This window comes from Scyliorhinus torazame, chromosome 15 (assembly GCF_047496885.1).
Source record: "Scyliorhinus torazame isolate Kashiwa2021f chromosome 15, sScyTor2.1, whole genome shotgun sequence".
Taxonomy (NCBI): Eukaryota; Metazoa; Chordata; class Chondrichthyes; order Carcharhiniformes; family Scyliorhinidae; genus Scyliorhinus; species Scyliorhinus torazame.
Window position 1 is genome coordinate 42,495,311 of NC_092721.1, and position 6,236 is coordinate 42,501,546.

The 6,236-nt window shown below is 48.0% G+C and overlaps 1 pseudogene; it reads left to right on the plus strand.

Moving 5' to 3' along the window:
* The first annotated feature begins 3,885 nt into the window (after window positions 1-3,885).
* Window positions 3,886-5,493, plus strand: LOC140391578 (dolichyl-diphosphooligosaccharide--protein glycosyltransferase 48 kDa subunit pseudogene; annotated as a pseudogene).
* The last annotated feature ends 743 nt before the right edge of the window (window positions 5,494-6,236 follow it).

The window sequence follows — 6,236 nt, forward strand, 5'->3', positions numbered from 1 at the left end:
AGTCACCGCCCTCACGCATGAAAAAGCAGTACAGCAGATTATTGATAATATAAAGGCAGCCCAGCTCGCAGCAGCTGTCAGATTTGGGACACGGAAGAAGCAAAGCAAGGCTTTCTTTGATAAAACGGTACACACCACCGAGTTCACAGTAGGGCAGCAAGTGATGCTATCCCGATACAACCCCAGTTCATTCCTTTCCCCCAAATTTTCGGACCGTACTCCATCTCTGACAAAGTCAGCCCCTCTGTATACAAGATCACATATCCCAATGGTAAGTCTGCGTGGTTTCACATAAACCAGCTTAAGGCTCATGGCTCGCAGAACAACCATTCACACCACATCTCGCTTGCAGCAGCAGATGAGCACGTCCCGCCCACGAATGACGTATTCCTACCCTCCCCCAACCAGTCAAGCCCGTCCTCAGACACGACTTCGACTCCACCCCCAGAGGCAAGACTCCATCTCTCCCTTCCCCCAACCGACAGCGACAGCGATAGCGATAGCGACAGCCCCAGCACACCACGTTACGATTACACCCCTGCATCAGGCCCCACTCCCAGCGAATCCGAACATGATTCCAGCAACCCCTTCAAGATAACATACATTAAAGCCCCTGACCCAGACCCACCGCCCGACGATTATGGATTAAAACCTTGCAGCTCCAACCTCGACACAAGATCCTGGCACCGAGACAATTCGTTCAGGCTCATCCGGGATGATGAGATGGACCCCAATTCGCCCCACGCAGCTTTAGCAAACCTACTCCAGTCAAGAGTATGGCAGCCGGGAGAAGAGGATGACATCCCACCAAACGAATCCCTTTGCGACTCTGTTCGCTTTAGAGCAATGAGGTGTCCAGATGATTGTAAAAAGGAACCGATGGAGAGTTATGGTGTCCTTTCTGATGGAGCCTGCACCATGTTTGTAATGTATGTTTGTTATTGTGAATGTTAAATGTTGTTTGTTCATTTAAAGTTTTTCATGGCCCCATGCCACCATCTTTTAACGCCCACTGGCAGTTAATGGAACAGGTTTGTCGACAGACAACCGTCCAGAGGAATTAGTTTGTCGGCAGACAACCAATCATAGCTACTCTTCTGCTACTCTCCCGCCGGCCCCGTCTAGGCCCCCCCACCCACCGATGCACCCCACAGACGCTTCCTTCCCAGCTCAACCATTTTCCCCACCAGCACCGTCTAGGGGTGTCGAAGCTGCCACAGAGATCGAGGCCACGCTCCCAGAGTCACAGACGCCCGAGCCTCCACCGGCGTCACCACCAAAGCTTTGATGATCACAGAGGACAACCAGGGCCCCGATCAACTGATTGCTTCATTTTAAAGTGTATAGTTAATTATGAATCATAAATTGTAAATAGTAAATAGAATTGTAAATAGTTACAAAACACTGTACGGAGGTATTACCGTACCTCCATAACTATAATTCTACCACGTTACCATGTTGTAGTATCAGTGATGTGGAGATGCCGGCGTTGGACTGGGTTGAGCACAGTACGAAGTCTTACAACACCAGGTTAAAGTCCAACAGGTTTGTTTCGATGTCACTAGCTTTCGGAGCGCTGCTCCTTCCTCAGGTGAATGAAGAGATATGTTCCAGAAACATATATATAGACAAATTCAAAGATGCCAAACAATGCTTGGAATGCGACCATTAGCAGGTGATTAAATCTTTACAGATCCAGAGATGGGGTAACCCCAGATTAAAGAGGTGTGAATTGTGTCAAGCCAGGACAGTTGGTAGGATTTCGCAGGCCAGATGGTGGGGGATGAATGTAATGCGACATGAATCCCAGGTCCCGGTTGAAGCCGCACTCATGTGTGCGGAACTTGGCTACAAGTTTCTGCTCACAATTCTGCGTTGTCGCGCGTCCTGAAGGCCGCCTTGGAGAATGCTTACCCGGAGATCAGAGGCTGAATGCCCTTGACTGCTGAAGTGTTCCCCGACTGGAAGGGAACATCCCTGCCTGGTGATTGTTGCGCGATGTCCGTTCATTTGTTGTCACAGCGTCTGCATGGTCTCGCCAATGTACCACGCTTCGGGACATCCTTTCCTGCAGCGTATGAGGTAGACAACGTTGGCCGAGTCGCACGAGTATGTACCGCGTACCTGGTGGGTGGTGTTCTCACGTGTAATAGTGGTATCCATGTCGATGATCCGGCACGTCTTGCAGAGATTGCCATGACAGGGTTGTGTGGTGTCGTGGTCACTGTTCTGAAGACTGAATAGTTTGCTACAAACAATGGTTTGTTTGAGGTTGCGCGGTTGTTTGAAGGCAAGTAGTGGGGGTGTGGGGATGACCTTGGCAAGATATTCATCGTCATCAATGATGTGTTGAACGCTGTGAAGAAGATGACGTAGTTTCTCCGCTCCGGGGAAGTACTGGATAGTCAGAGGCTTTTCCCCAGGGTAGAGGGGTCAATTACTAGGGGGCATAGGTTTAAGGTGAGAGGGGCAAGGTTTAGAGTAGATGTACGAGGCAAGTTTTTTACGCAGAGGGTAGTGGGTGCCTGGAACTCACTACCGGAGGAGGTAGTGGAAGCAGGGACAATAGGGACATTCAAGGGGCATCTTGACAAATATATGAATAGGATGGGAATAGAAGGATACGGACCCAGGAAGTGTAGAAGATTGTAGTTTAGTCGGGCAGTATGGTCGGCACGGGCTTGGAGGGCCGAAGGGCCTGTTCCTGTGCTGTACATTTCTTTGTTCTTTGTTTGTTCTTTGACGAAGGGTATTCTGTCGGTTGTGTCCCATGTTTGTCTCCTGAGGAGGTTGGTGCGGTTTTTCGCTGTGGCGCATTGGAGCTGTCAATCGATGAGTCGAGTGCCATATCCCGTTCGTACGAGGGCATCTTTCAACATCTGTAGATGTCTGTTACGCTCCTCCTCGTCTGAACAGATCCTGTGTATACGGAGAGCTTGTCCATAGGGGATGGCTTCTTTAATGTGTTTAAGGTGGAAGCTGGAGAAGTGGAGCATCGTGAGGTTATCCGTGGGTTTGCGATAAAGCGAAGTGCTGAGGTGACCGTCCTTGATGGAGACGAGTGTGTCCAAGAATGCAACTGATTTTGGAGAGTAGTCCATGGTGAGTCTGATGGTTGAATGGAACTTATTAATGTCATCGTGTAGTCGTTTCAGTGATTCTTCGCCGTGGGTCCAAAGGAAAAAAATGTCATCGATGTATCTGGTGTATAACGTCGGTTGAAGGTCCTGTGTGGTGAGTAGGTCTTGTTCAAACTTGTGCATGAAGATGTTGGCGTATTGGGGTGCAGATTTGGTCCCCATGGCTGTTCCGTGCATCTGGATGAAGAATTTGTTGTAGAAGCTGAAGACGTTGTGATCCAGAATGAAGCGGATGAGTTGCAGAATTGCGCCTGGAGATTGGCAGTTGTCGGTGTTGAGTACTGAGGCTGTTGCAGCAATGCTGTCGTCATGGGGGATGCTGGTGTAGAGTGCCGAGACGTCCATTGTGACGAGGAATGTTCCTGGTTCAACTGGTCCATGGTTGCTGAGTTTCTGTAGGAAGTCCAGTCGTATCAGGCCACCACCTCCACTGGACTGTTTTTTAACAGGGGGTGAATATGTTAGTCTGTGTAGAGGTATTACGGTACCGGGTAATGCTGGAACACCATTGGTACATATTGTATGCTTCCTATTGGTCAAGCTGTATAGTAGCTCCGTCCCGCTAGGCGGGGTATAAGAGCCCGTGCCGCCCCAGCAGCCTTCATTCTGTACCTAAGCTGCTGGGGGACACATCTAGCTTAGTAAAGCCTTCAGTTGGACTACAACCTCGCTTTAGTGGCCATTGATAGTGCATCAGGTTCTTCTGCTCTTCTCCCTCCTCTCCATGGCTCAGGGGGCCGGGCAGATGCTGGAGAACACCAACATGAAGGAGACACACTCCATGTTCTTTAGGAGTCTGACAGATCTAGGATTTAACTTGACATTCAAGATTTCGGATGATCCTGGTTTGTCTTTGATTAATTACGGAGAATTTTTGTATGACCACCTCATCATTTTTTCTCCATCGGTGGAAGATTTTGGAGGCAACATCAATGTTGATACTATTTCCAGGTTCATCGATGGTGGTGGAAATGTATTGGTTGCTGCAAGCTCAGACATTGAGGAGCCTTTACGAGAGCTGGGAAGTGAATGCGGAATCGAATTTGTTGAGGAGAAAACGTCTGTTATTGACCATCATAATTGTGATATTTCTGATCCTGGCCAGCATACACTGATCATCGCTGATAATGAACAACTGCTGAAGGCTCCCTCTGTTGTGGGGAAACAACCAAAGAATCCCCTTTTATTTCTGGGAGTTGGTATGGTGGCAGGTCCTAATAACCCGCTTGTACTAGATATCCTGACTGGATCCTCCAGCTCTTACTCCTTCTTTCCAGACAAGCCTATCACACAGTATCCTCACGGTGTGGGTAAGAACACCTTACTGATTGCTGGACTCCAGGCCCAGAACAACGCTCATGTGGTCTTCAGTGGCTCGATTGATTTCTTAAGCGATGCCTTCTTTAACTCTCCTGTACAAAAGGCTGCCCCAGGAGCTGAGAGGTTCTCAAAAAACTGGGAACTATGAGCTGGCAGTGGCGCTGTCCCGCTGGGTGTTCAAAGAGGATGGAGTTCTCTGTGTTGGAAAGGCGCCCCACAATCCGGTTAGAGAAACCAAGCCACCAAATGCCTACACCATAACTGACCTGGTGGAATATAACATTATTGTTGAGAAGCTCTCCAATGGGAAATGGGTCCCATTCGATGGAGATGACATTCCGTTGGAGTTTGTTCGAATGGATCCCTTTGTTAGAACTTACTTGAAGAAAAAGGGTGGCAAATACAGCGTGCAATTCAAACTACCAGACGTTTACGGTGTGTTTCAGTTTAAAGTAGATTACAACAGGCTCGGATACACCCATCTTTACTCTTCCACCCAGGTGTCTGTTCGATCCCTCCAGCACACTCAGTATGAACGTTTCATTCTCTCTGCTTACCCATATTACGCCAGCACCTTCTCCACGATGGTCGGACTGTTCTTGTTCTCAGTGGTCTTCTTGCACATGAAAGAGAAAGAGAAGGGAGAGTGAGCTGGGAGTGCAGTGTGCTACATTCTTGGCGTCAGCAATGCTGAGAGTTCAGTTGGTTTGAATTGGTGATGGATGGGTGCAAATTCTAGCCTTTTGTACTGGTCATGGTAATTTCCTGGAGCTCATACAATCTAAGGTGCAACTAAGCTTCACGTCCCATTTATTGTTGACCCCCTCCGTTGATGAGAGGTTATCCATGAACTGCAGGTGACTGAAAGTGGATGCATACATTCTCCTTCTGGTGCTAATTGTTGAATTTCTGTATTGATTCTTGTTTTGCTATGGAAGATGAATATACTTTTGTGAATAAGAGTTGGCTGAGTACCAGGTGTTCATCGTCCAATCGGAGGATAATCATTGTTTTGTGGCTGGGTCAGATGGAAACTATTGGAAACTATTAGACCTCTTTGGTTCTTCAATAGTTAAAATTATAGCTCCATAAACACAAGAATAAGAAAAAGCGGAAGTATTTTCATTTGTCTATCACCAGTTCAAATCAGGAGCCTGAGAGTGTTACTTTAACCACTTGGTTTCTCTTCAGAGGGATCTACCCGTTTTGGCCAATAAGAGATTAAAATGAGCTGGGAGAAATGTATTTTCATTGATCTATTGACAATTGTTTAATTTATAATGTTTCCCTCCAGTTTTCCAATCTCTGCACCCACATTGATGTACCTTTGCTCAAAATACATTTTCCAGACTATCGTGTAGCCACCTAAAACGGCTGATTCCCTATTAATTTGGCCAAAACCCGATTTAAAATGGCTAACCGAAAAGGCTGATGGGAAAAGCAGCCAACAGGACACAAACGGACAGCTGCAGACAGAATAGCGTATTCGGCTCTGGGGAAGTCGGCCCAGATCGATACCTGCGACCATTAGCAGCACATCAACACAGACATCTGCAGTTTAATCAGCTAACCCCGGGAACAATTGCGACATATTAGCAATTGAATGCCGGGCCAGACCTGTCGGCGCCTGCAGTGGCCGAAACAAAGACAGGTGAACGACCACCTCCCGATCGAGGAATCGCCCAATTATTGGAGCATATCGAACCCAGTGATTGGGAACAAGTCCAATCACTTGGGACTCAGGGTCAAGGGCCGCCCCGAGAGGCGGGAAGCCCC